Here is an 11,106-nt window from a genome sequence, read left to right as displayed (position 1 = left end):
CTCATTCCAATAAATGCAATTGTAGGGACTGTGCCAGTGTCACCAGTTCTGTCCTTTTTATTTCCTACCTGGTACGGTTAACTGATTAATATATTACTTTGGAATGTTGTGACATATCAAAGTGCAGTCAGCCACTTTGATTATTCAAGTGACACATATAATAAGCATTTTGCAACTCTAACATGCCAATATTTGCCTTTAGTTCATGACATTTTTAGTGCTTCACAAACACATATGGAGGTCACCATTAAAAAGTCAGTGATTTTACCATGTTATATGAAACACTGTCATTTTGCTTTATATTTAGGCTAAGAAATAACCGATACTTGTTGAGGAATGTTGATTTTTTTAAAATAGTGATCACTTTAAATGTCTTTGCATTTCTGTTCCCCCCTTTTCTTATGTCATTTCTCTCTTTCTCTTCTCCTTTTCTTTTCCTTTTCTTCTGCCCTGGGTAAACTCAGCTATTCCAGTGACCTTCTATCAGTGGTGAGCTGGAGCCAGTTCCCACCGGTTCGCGGGAACTGGTTGTTAAATTTAGAAGCCCTTTTAGAACAGGTTGTCCCAGTTCTAAAAGGGCTTTTAAATTTAACAAAAGCTCCAGCTCCCTGCCCTGCCCCCAGCCCCAGTTCACCTGGCTACAGCTCCGCCTCTGCCTCCTCCACTGAAGGCTCCCCCTCCTGGCTTCCCGCGAATCAGCTGTTAGCGTGGAAAGCCTGGGAGGGCTGAGAAGGAAGCAGCAGCTTCCTGCAGGTGAGCTGGGGCGGGGGGTGCGAGGAGGGCTCCAGGAGCCGCGCAGCTCCAGGCAGCCCTGGCCCTGACTCTGACTCTGGCCGGGCGGGCGGCACGGCTCCGGGCCAGCCCCCGGCCCCGACTCCGGGCTGGTCCCCGACTTCGGCCTAGCCAGCAGGTCCAGCCCTGACTCCGGCCCGGCCCCAACTTCGGGCCTGCCCCCGGCCCCAACTTCGGGCTGGCCAGTGTCTCTGGACCGGTCCCCAACTTCAGCCCGGCCAGTGGCTCCGGCCCGGCCCTGACTCCGGGCTGGCTCCGGCCTGGCCCCCGGCTCTGGGCTGGCCCCCGGCCCCAATTTTGGGCTGGCCAGCGGCTCTGACCCGGCCCGTGGCTCGGGCCCCGACTTCGGGTCAGCCCGCGGCTCCAGCCTGGCCCCCAACTCCGGCCTGACCCCTGACTCTGGCCTGGCGCCCGCGGCTCCCGGCCCCGACTCTGGGCGGCGCAGCCCCCATCTCCAGGCAGCGCGGTAAGGGGGGCAGGGAGCAGGGCGGGGGTGCTGGATAGAGGGTGGGGGAGTGGACTAGGGTCGGGATTTGGAGCGGTCAGAGGGCAGGGAACAGGGGAATTGAATGGGGGCAAGGGTCCTGGGGGGGCAGTCAGGAATGAGCAGGGGTGTTGGATGGGGCGTTGGGGGGCAGTCAGGGGCAGGAGTTCCAGGGGCAGTCGGGACAGAGAGAAGGGGTGGTTGGATGGGGCAGGGGTCCCGGGGGGCCATCAGGAATGAGAGGAGGGGTTGGATGGGGTGGCAGGGGGCAGTTAGGGGACAGGGAAGCGGGGTGGATGGGGCAGGGGTCCCGGGGGTGGGGTGTCAAGGAACGTGGGGGGTTAGATGGGGCAGGAGTCCTGGGGGGTGGGGGAGGGGCATGACCCCCTCATGGGGTGAGGAGGAGGGAAATGGTTGTTAATATTTTGGCAGCTCATCACTGCCTTCTATCTGTCTTAGATAATTTACATAGCCTCAATTACCATAATATCTTGACACCTAACAATCTTTATCTTTATAACATCCCCTTGTTATAGGGAAGTACTATATCCCCCATGGTACGGATGGGTATCTGAGGCAAAGAGACACTAAGGGTGAATTGCTTTACTTTCATTTAATGTAATTATATCCCACAACTAAGCATCATGAATTCTCAATGATCTTCTAACATTCGTCATTTAAAAATACTTCACGAGTTTACCAATCTGTGTAGACTGTTGTAAGGAACATAGAGAAAACAGATTAGAGATGCTCCTTTTTTCCAGATTTCCTTGTGGTCTTCATAGGACAAAATGTGTTTGCCAAGTTGGTACATCAACATTAATAAAATAGGTATAGCTACAAACACAGTGAAAAACGTGCAGTGCAACGATAATAGAACACTCAAATACAGTCATGACTTTTCTCTAAACAATCAAAGCTGATTGATGTGTATTTTTATATTCATGGAAAACCTTAGTTAAATTGATATATTATTATTTAGCTGCCTTTCTATCCTTTCCTCTGATTCAGTTCAGCCAACTGTCTTTGATTCATTGTACTGAAAACACTTATTAAATGCCAAACTACAACATTTTACGAGAGACCATCTCAGAATACAAGCCTATTGGATGTTAGTTTGGTCACACAGATGAGCCGTAGCTTTGGGTCTAATGGGAAATGCTCCTAATCAATGGTTAGGAGAGAAAACAAGAAGCACATTGTCTGAAGACATCTGATTTAACTTGGCCAGCTTAGCTGGCTTTGATTTTCAAACAGTGATTGGGGAAATGTTTTAGACAGCCTGTAGGCATGTGATCTCTGCAATGGGAGCAAAGACGTAGAAGATGATACTGCAGTGCAGACTGTATTAAGGTTAACAGTGTCAACCCTTTGAACATGTTTGGAGCCTCTTAATAGTCACTCCACTCAAAATAACAAGATCCTGAATGTGTGTGTCTAATCTAATTCCCCCCGGCCTCCGTCAAGACTTGTTTGGAGAAAGAAATAATAGTGAACACAAGAACTTCATGGTCTAATAGCAGAAGCTGAGGCGAATGAAGCCTTTGGAATGTAGTTGCAGTTGGGAAGAATAGTAAACAGTCTTGCTGTTAAGGTGGAGTTGGAGAGCTCGCTCTCCCTGGGGGAATCGTAATGGGGAGAACAGCAATGGTGACCATCCATGAGTAAAAATGAAGAGGATGGGGTATGAAGGACTAACAGAGCCTGTCATAGCAATTCAAAGGTGCAAAAATCTTAGGTTAGCTCTCCCCACCATTTTATGGATGTGGAGCCTTTGGACCAGGGCCATGCACAGCTGGTTGGTTGCTCATTAGCCTTAAAACATATCTGCTTGCACGTACGTGAACTCACGTGCTATAGAAACAAACAGTATGCTAGAATTCACAGTTCCTAATACCTCTCTTCTCCCATGTGTAGCCACCTTAGGCATGGAGTGGACAAAGTGGTGTGAGTAATATAAGAAGCTATGTGACTGAAACATGCATCCATCTTGAGCACCAAGCTCAAAGGAAATGTATGCTGAAGCTCTGAAATGCTCAGATTTTTCTTTTCATTTTTATACATTTATAGATTACCAAAATCTCTTAGGAACTAGACATGCAGAAATGGCCAGAGAGAGATTTTTCTCAGGACTCTAGCTGAGACAAGAAGTGGAAGTACTGCAAATCTTGCGAGGAAGCCCATTATACAGAATCAAAGGTTTTAGATAGTTCAGATCAAAATGTTGAATAGTTTGGATCAAAATGTTTGGATGTTTTTCTGCACTGAATTTGAACTCTAAAACTTCTAGAGGTTTGCTCTACACTAATGCAAGCAGCATGGTCACTATTTTCAGAGGCCCTAGGCCTGACAAAAATAGACAAATCCTGCCATCAGAAAAAACTCCATGCAAGGAAAACAATTACCAAGTACCAGGCTGGATTAAGGCATAAGCAAGTACCTACATCCCCAACTCCTGGAATCATGTGTTGACTTCAGAACAGCAGCTTTAATTAAAAACAATGTTTCTAGTCCATCTGGTTACAAAGAGAACCTTAACACTGTGATGTGCATATTAGCAGTGCAGCGATTTGCTTGAGCTGCAGACAGCCTGAAACAATAGCTCTTGAGAGGTCTGAAAGGCTCCATTACATTCTATTTGTCAACACTGAAACCCACTGCTCTGTGCTTCCATCACAAGCACCAACACTACTTTTGCAGAAGACTCTAGGAGGTCCTCACTGCAGCCACCCTATCATAGCTTTGATGATATGTTGGAAGGTGCCTCCCCCACTCCGCACTGAACACAGGTCCAGGAAGGGGAAGCACAGTCTGTTTAAAGAGGAACGGTGGTGGATCTCCCAGCTAACTTCCCTTTTCTGGATAGTCCCTACCACTGGCACACCAAGGAGGGGTAGAGCCATGGTGCAGGGGTGTGTGTGTGAGAGAGAGAGAGGTCATGACATGGGGGCATGGCCATAGTGCAGTAACAGGGCCAAGGAGGAGCCCTATATAGGGGTGTGCCTACTGCCCCAGTTTGCCTTAATCCAGCCCTGGGTAAATCAGAAGAAAAAGGGATTGATACCCATCTACATGCAGGAAGTTTAGAACAATGGGATGACACAGTGGTGCAAAAAGATGCTTAGTTTTACTGGGCAGAAGTAAAGCCCAGTAAAATTAGGTGGAAAATATAGGGATGTGGCCAGATTCAAAGTTATAGAGGAAAATGATTAGGCAGAAGCAAGATGTTAGTAAAGCACCCCAAAAAGGTACTCACCTGCTTCCTCCCGAAAGCTAGTGCATTTACTTGGGCCAAAATAACTTTGTGATCAGGTGCACAAGCAAGTAGAAGTGCCTTAGCATTGCCAGGCATGTACAGTAATCCACTCACATCCAGGTCGTCCATGACCTAGTCCCCACACTCCAAATTGGTTTATAGAGTGGGCATAATGGTGCAGATAGTTCACTCTCTGTATACAGTAGGCTGCTTGGGGAAAAAATGAAGAAAATGGCTATGGAATTTAGAAGGGATATAATTCTGTGTTGCATTTCATAGGTTTTTGAGTGGTTCCTATAGAGCCATGTAGAATTCAGTCCTGTTAAATTCAATAGGGTATTTCCATAAGGGATGTGAATAGTATGTCCATATAATCTGAAAAATATTAATTATGTAATGCATAGATATAATATTTCAGTCACATCTATTATTAGTCATTGCTGAGTAACTGATGTAATCATTATCAAATGTATATTTTGTTTGTTTAAATAACTCGATATGATGAACACATTTTAGATATATATAAATGATAGCTTTCTTGCATCAGATTTATATATGTCTCATACAATAATTAAATATATTGTCTCCTCTGCACAGAACAATAGTAGAATTCAGGGCATTGCAGTACAGCTTTCTATTGGAGAAGAAATCAGTAATGTGGAGTCTGGGTATATTCTTATATTCTTTAGACTATAGACCAGTCCTTGGACAGAGGTGGTCACAAACAGCACACAAGCAAGCCCCTTTTTCAGGAATTTGAGTCACAACATCAATGACCAGTTCCCAGGGAGCAACTCTGCCCCAAGAGTGTCAGAGATTAAGGCAGAGACAGCTGTTTTCTACAGCTCACCTGAACACATTGCATAACAAAACGAACATACAGAATTTCTTCAAAGACTGTGTATTGATTACAGGTTAAGAAAAAGAACTTTTAAGACTATGTTTGAACAATGTCACTTGGTGACTCCTGCCATAATGATATTTTACAAAATATCTGTCCTACTGGCCCATGCATTCCATGCGTACTTGTCTCTCTAGTGATCCCCAACATTTTATGTTGATAGTAGGCACTTTTCTTGGCCACAACCCTTGAGTCCCAATTATCCCATCATAGGATCTGTATCGCTTCCCTTCAATGAAAGATATGCTTGTAATTTAGTGTCAGGAGAATAGAACCATTGGTAACTTGGATTATTTTGGTATCCCTCTTCTCTAAAGTGATAAGGGCACTTCAGTTCCTCCAACCTACTTTCTGTCTGTGAGCTCTTTTCTCCTCCTGCAAACTATGAGTAACTCCCATTGAAGTCAGTGGAAGTTACATATATTCTGCTGGAGTATCAGGCCCATATTATGGAACCTTAGTTGCATTTGTTAGTTTGTTGGGAGGATTTGATAGAATTTATTTTATAAACTGTAAAGTATCTTTGTGTTTCCATTTCAGGTATCTAATGTTACAGCTTTTTTAAGGTTGCCTGATTTCTAGCCAACATAGCTACTGCTGCTCGCTGGGGCTGGGGTAATTAAGCCAACATGAGAGTTTCTTTTGTTGTCTTAGAGTGGCTACATTAGAGAACTTACAGCGGCGCAGCTGCAAGCTCTCTAGTGTAGCCATAGCCTAAGCAAAATGCTCAACCTGAGTTCTCTTTTACAGTAGGGAGTAGTGACACTTGTAAAGACCAGGCTATGTTGTCTCATAAAATTTAATTGATGATGAAAGCAAAGCTTTTGAAAGATCCATAGTGCTTTTGTTGTCTTCTCCAATGTGAGAAACGCTGATGATGTATTGTCTGTTGTATGGATAGCCAAGTAATAAAAGAGAATTGGAGTTTTTCAATACTTATTGCTGAAAAATGGGATTTTCAATACCTGCTATGCTATTTCCAGCTACTTTTAATATTGAGGAAAGATTTTTTTTTCCCATTCAGCCAAATATAATCAACTTCAGAACAGTCTTTGCCAGATGGAATCTCACCATAAAATGGAAGTCTTGACTCGGAAATTGCTTTCTGGATAAAGAAAAAATGTGGACCAGATATTTCAGAGGTACCTTAAAAGTAATTTGCCAAATTGGAGCAAAAGAGAATGCCAAAGAATCAAAATGTTCTCTTCATTTATATTCCCCTGGCTAAATGGGGTAAGCCTCAAAACATATTATAAAAGAGATAAAAGCAAACATAAATATATCTTTTTAATACTCTAATGGATGCATTTATGCAATGAGAATGTAGAAATCCCTAGAGTTAAAGGTGGAGAAGTTAAATGCAGGCACTGAGGGAAGAACCGACTCAAAATCAGAAAGAAGACAAAAAGGGAAACTTTATGCTCTACTAACTTTCCACAATATACTGTTAAAAATTCTTGATTTCATATATTCATAGAGGAAGAAATTCACTTCAGTGTACAGAACCTGAACACGGCCCTCTGCACCATTTAATTCCTACCTAACATCTTAAACAAGGATCCTTTCCCTAGATCAGGGGTCAGCAACCTCTGGCACACGGCTTGCCAGGGTAAGCACCCTGGCGGGCCAGGCCAGTTTGTTTACCTGCCGCGTCGGCAGGTTCGGCCGATTGTGGCTCCCACTGGCTACAGTTTGCCATCCCAGGCCAATGGGGGCTACGGGAAGCCGCGGCCAGCACATCCCTCGGCCCGTGCCGTTTCCCGCAGCCCCCGTTGGCCTGGGACGGTGAACTGCAGCCAGTGGGAGCCATGATTGGCTGAACCTGCCGACATGGCAGGTAAACAAACTGGCCCGGCCCGCCAGGGTGCTTACCCTGGCGAGCCGCATGCCAGAGGTTGCCGACCTCTGCCCTAGATTATGAAATTCATCCTAGGGTAAATTTCACCCAGATGGAATCTTTATATAAAATGAACTCCTAACGTGTTTTAAACATCAGCTTTCTTCTCTGGTGTATAGGAGATGGTGGGACAAATTCATCCCTGGTGTAATTCTGTTGAAGCGAATGTAGTTACTCTAGTGATGAGTGTGACTCAGTATAACTTTATAGCATATTCTAAACTAAGACTAGAATTGCAGGAATGTTGCAAGTCAGCATTAGGGTGCAGTTCCTAATTATCACATGCTTTCATAAGAACATAAGAGCGGCCATACTGAGTCAGACCAATGGTCCATCTAGCCCAGTATCCTGTCTTCTGACTGTGGCCAATGCCAGGTGTCCTAGAGGGAATGAACAGAACAGGTAATCATCAAGTGATCCATCCCCTGTCGCCCAGTCCCAGCTTCTGGCACGATCCCTGCCCATCCTGGCTAATAGCCATTGATGAATCTATCCTCCATGGATTTATCTAGTTCTTTTTTGAACCCTGTTATAGTCTTGGGCTACGTCTTCACTGGGGGGGGGAGGGCGGGTCGATTTAAGATACACAAATTCAGCTACGCAAATAGCATAGCTGAATTTGATATATCCGAGCTGACTTACCCCGCTGTGAGGACGGCGGCAAATTGACCTCCGCAGCTCCCCCGTCGATGGTGCTTACTCCTACCTGCGCTGGTGGAGTACAAGCGTCGATTCGGGGATCGATTGTCGCATCCTGACAAGACGCGATAATTCGATCCCCGAGAGATCAATTTCTACCCGCCGATTTAGGCGGGTAGTGAAGACGTAGTCTTGGCCTTCACAACATCCTCTAGCAAAGAGTTCCACAGACTGCGTTGTGTGAAAAAATACTTCCTTTTGTTTGTTTTAAACCTGCAGCCTATTAATTTCATTTGATGACCCTTAGTTCTTGTGTTATAAGAAGGAGTAAATAACACTTCCTTATTTACTCTCTCCACACCAGTCATGATTTTATAGACCTCTATCATATCCCCCCTTAGTCGTCTCTTTTCCAAGCTGAAAAGTCCCAGTCTTATTAATCTCTCCTCATATGGAAGCTGTTCCATACCCCTAATCATTTTTGTTGCCCTTTTCTGAACCCTTTCCAATTCCAATATATCTTTTTTGAGGTGGGGCGACCACATCTGCACACATTATTCAAGATGTGGGTGTACCATGTATTTATATAGAGGCAATATGATATTTTCAGTCTTATTATCTAGGCCTTTCTTAATTATTCCCAACATTCTGTTCACTTTTTTGACTGCTGCTGCACATTGAGTAGATGTTTTCAGAGAACTATCCACAATGACTCCAAGATCTCTTTCCTGAGTGGTAATAGCTAATTTAGACTCCATCATTTTATATGTATAGTTGGGATTATGTCTTCCAATGTGCATTACTTTGCATTTATCAACATTGAATTTCACCTGCCATTTTGTTGCCCAGTCACCCAGTTCTGAGAGATCCTTTTGTAGCTCTTCGCAGTCTGCCTGGGACTTAGCTATCTTGAGTACCGGTAGTTTTGTATCATCTGCAAATTTTGCCACCTCACTGTTTACCCCTTTTTTCTCCTTTTCTCAGATTACTATTGCCTTTACCTCTTTTATTTCTCTGAGGAAAGGACACTTGCATATAGGCCAATTATATAACTCTAGAGAAGGAGCAAATGAGGGGCAGATCAGTAGGAAAATCACTTACAACCAGATCTGATAGCTTTTTTTATTCTGAGTAGTACCTTACTCTGTGAATAGTCCCATTGGTTTCAGTAGGACTATTCACAAAGTGAGGTAGCACCCAATGTAAGCCAGGGTATCAGAATCTGTCCGTGAGCCATTTGAGTAAATTCTTCAAAATGAAAAAAGTGTAACCGCCCAAAACCATCTCTCAAAACCACAATAACCTTCCAGAAAGGCAGAAATTATACTTGAAAACAAGTTTCAGAGTAGCAGCCGTGTTAGTCTGTATCCACAAAAAGAACAGGAGTACTTGTGGCACCTTAGAGACTCTAAGGTGCCACAAGTACTCCTGTTCTTTTTACTTGAAAACAAGAGTGCTAATAATATACAAACACTATGTCATTTAGTACAAGGGCAATTGCAGTAATATATTTACATAGAGAATGTATTACCTATGCTGTTCACGTCATTAATATATCCATACATTGTATCACCAAATGTAATAAATACAGAAGAATGCATTACACTGAAAAGCTAACATTTAAAAAATACCCCATGGACAAAATAGCTCAGTGGTTTGAGCATTGGTTTGCTAAACCCAGGGTTGTGAGCTCAATCCTTGAGGGGGCCACTTAGGGATCTGGGGCAAAATCAGTACTTGGTCCTGCTGGTGAAGGCAGGGGGCTGGACTTGATGACCTTTCAAGGTCCCTTCTAGTTCCACAAGATAGAATATCTCCATTAATTTATTTTTTTTACCTTTTATTACCCTCTCTCTTTTTTCCAATTTTCCTGAGTTCCCAATGTATAAGACTCGATTGTAATTTCCAAGAGGTTAATGAAAATTGCCACAAGGCCATGCATATGGCCTATAAAACCTTGAAAAGAGTGTAGTGAGGTTAGTCAGAATATGAAAGCTGATGATTATCAGACTGGGATATGGAGGAGGGGTCTCTTCTACAGAACTCAGTATGTTCCACCTGCACTAGGAAGCAAAGTAAACCATGCCGAGGGTTTAATTTTTCCAGTGTGCCTGACAACGAAGATGATGATGCAGAACAAGCACTGTTTCCTAAGCTGAGGTGACCCTGCTGAGCTTAGAGTAATACTATTAGGGTTCAAATCAGAAAAGACTGTTGCAAGTCTATAATATTGTCAGATGACCTTCTCTGCCATGCAGCCTAGGATGCTAGGTCCAGTTTTAACATTTTTTTTTAAATGTAAAAACCTGAGTGGATTTTTTTTAGGGGAGAAATTAAATATAAAAATGGTGATATATCCTAAATGTGTATCAAATATATAGATCATTGTGCCTTTTGTTCTTTATGCAACAACAATCTGACAGATCCCAGGGGCACAATTCAGCCCCAAATAATCATGTTTACTAACTATACAGAAACAGGCAAGGTCTAGCTAGATATATATTGCTGCCCTAAATCATTTCTGGTGGCTTCTAAAACAGAACAGAGTGAATACCACCTGAAGGCTTTTAAAGGGATGCTACCTTATTTCTATACACTGAAAGGATTAAACTAGAAATCCATAAATTCCAATACAAACTTATTCTCATCCATTTTAGTTTGCTATCCTTTCCTCTCTCAAATCCTTCCTTAAGACACACTTCTGCTGCAATTGCTATAAGAAATCAGCCAGTTAATGATAGTTAGGTTGAGGCTAAATGGAGATAGTTAACACTTGTTCTATTTATAATAATTTAAAAAGAGCAAATTATATATATATTGTGGGTTTGATCATAGCCCTCCCCTTCCCCAACCTCAGTGTGACGCCTGTCTTAGCTTGTATGCTCTTTTGGGCAGTGGTTGTGCCTTGATTTATCTTTCTATAGTGCCTACACAAAGGGGCCCCTCATCCTAGTTGGGGCCGCTGGGCACTATTGCAATATAGATATTAAATAGTAAATATGTTACAGATCATTAACTGGACTCCATGTACTCCTGGAAGTATCTAGTGTATTATTGTTGAATGATATCACCTTTCAAATGCAAGTGTCATAAGTACAGAATGCACCCAGTCATCAATATTTAGTTTAGATGCTTTC

Source organism: Chrysemys picta, chromosome 7 (genome assembly GCF_011386835.1).
Source record: "Chrysemys picta bellii isolate R12L10 chromosome 7, ASM1138683v2, whole genome shotgun sequence".
Classification (NCBI taxonomy): domain Eukaryota; kingdom Metazoa; phylum Chordata; order Testudines; family Emydidae; genus Chrysemys; species Chrysemys picta.
Note: the sequence above shows the minus strand (reverse complement) of the source record.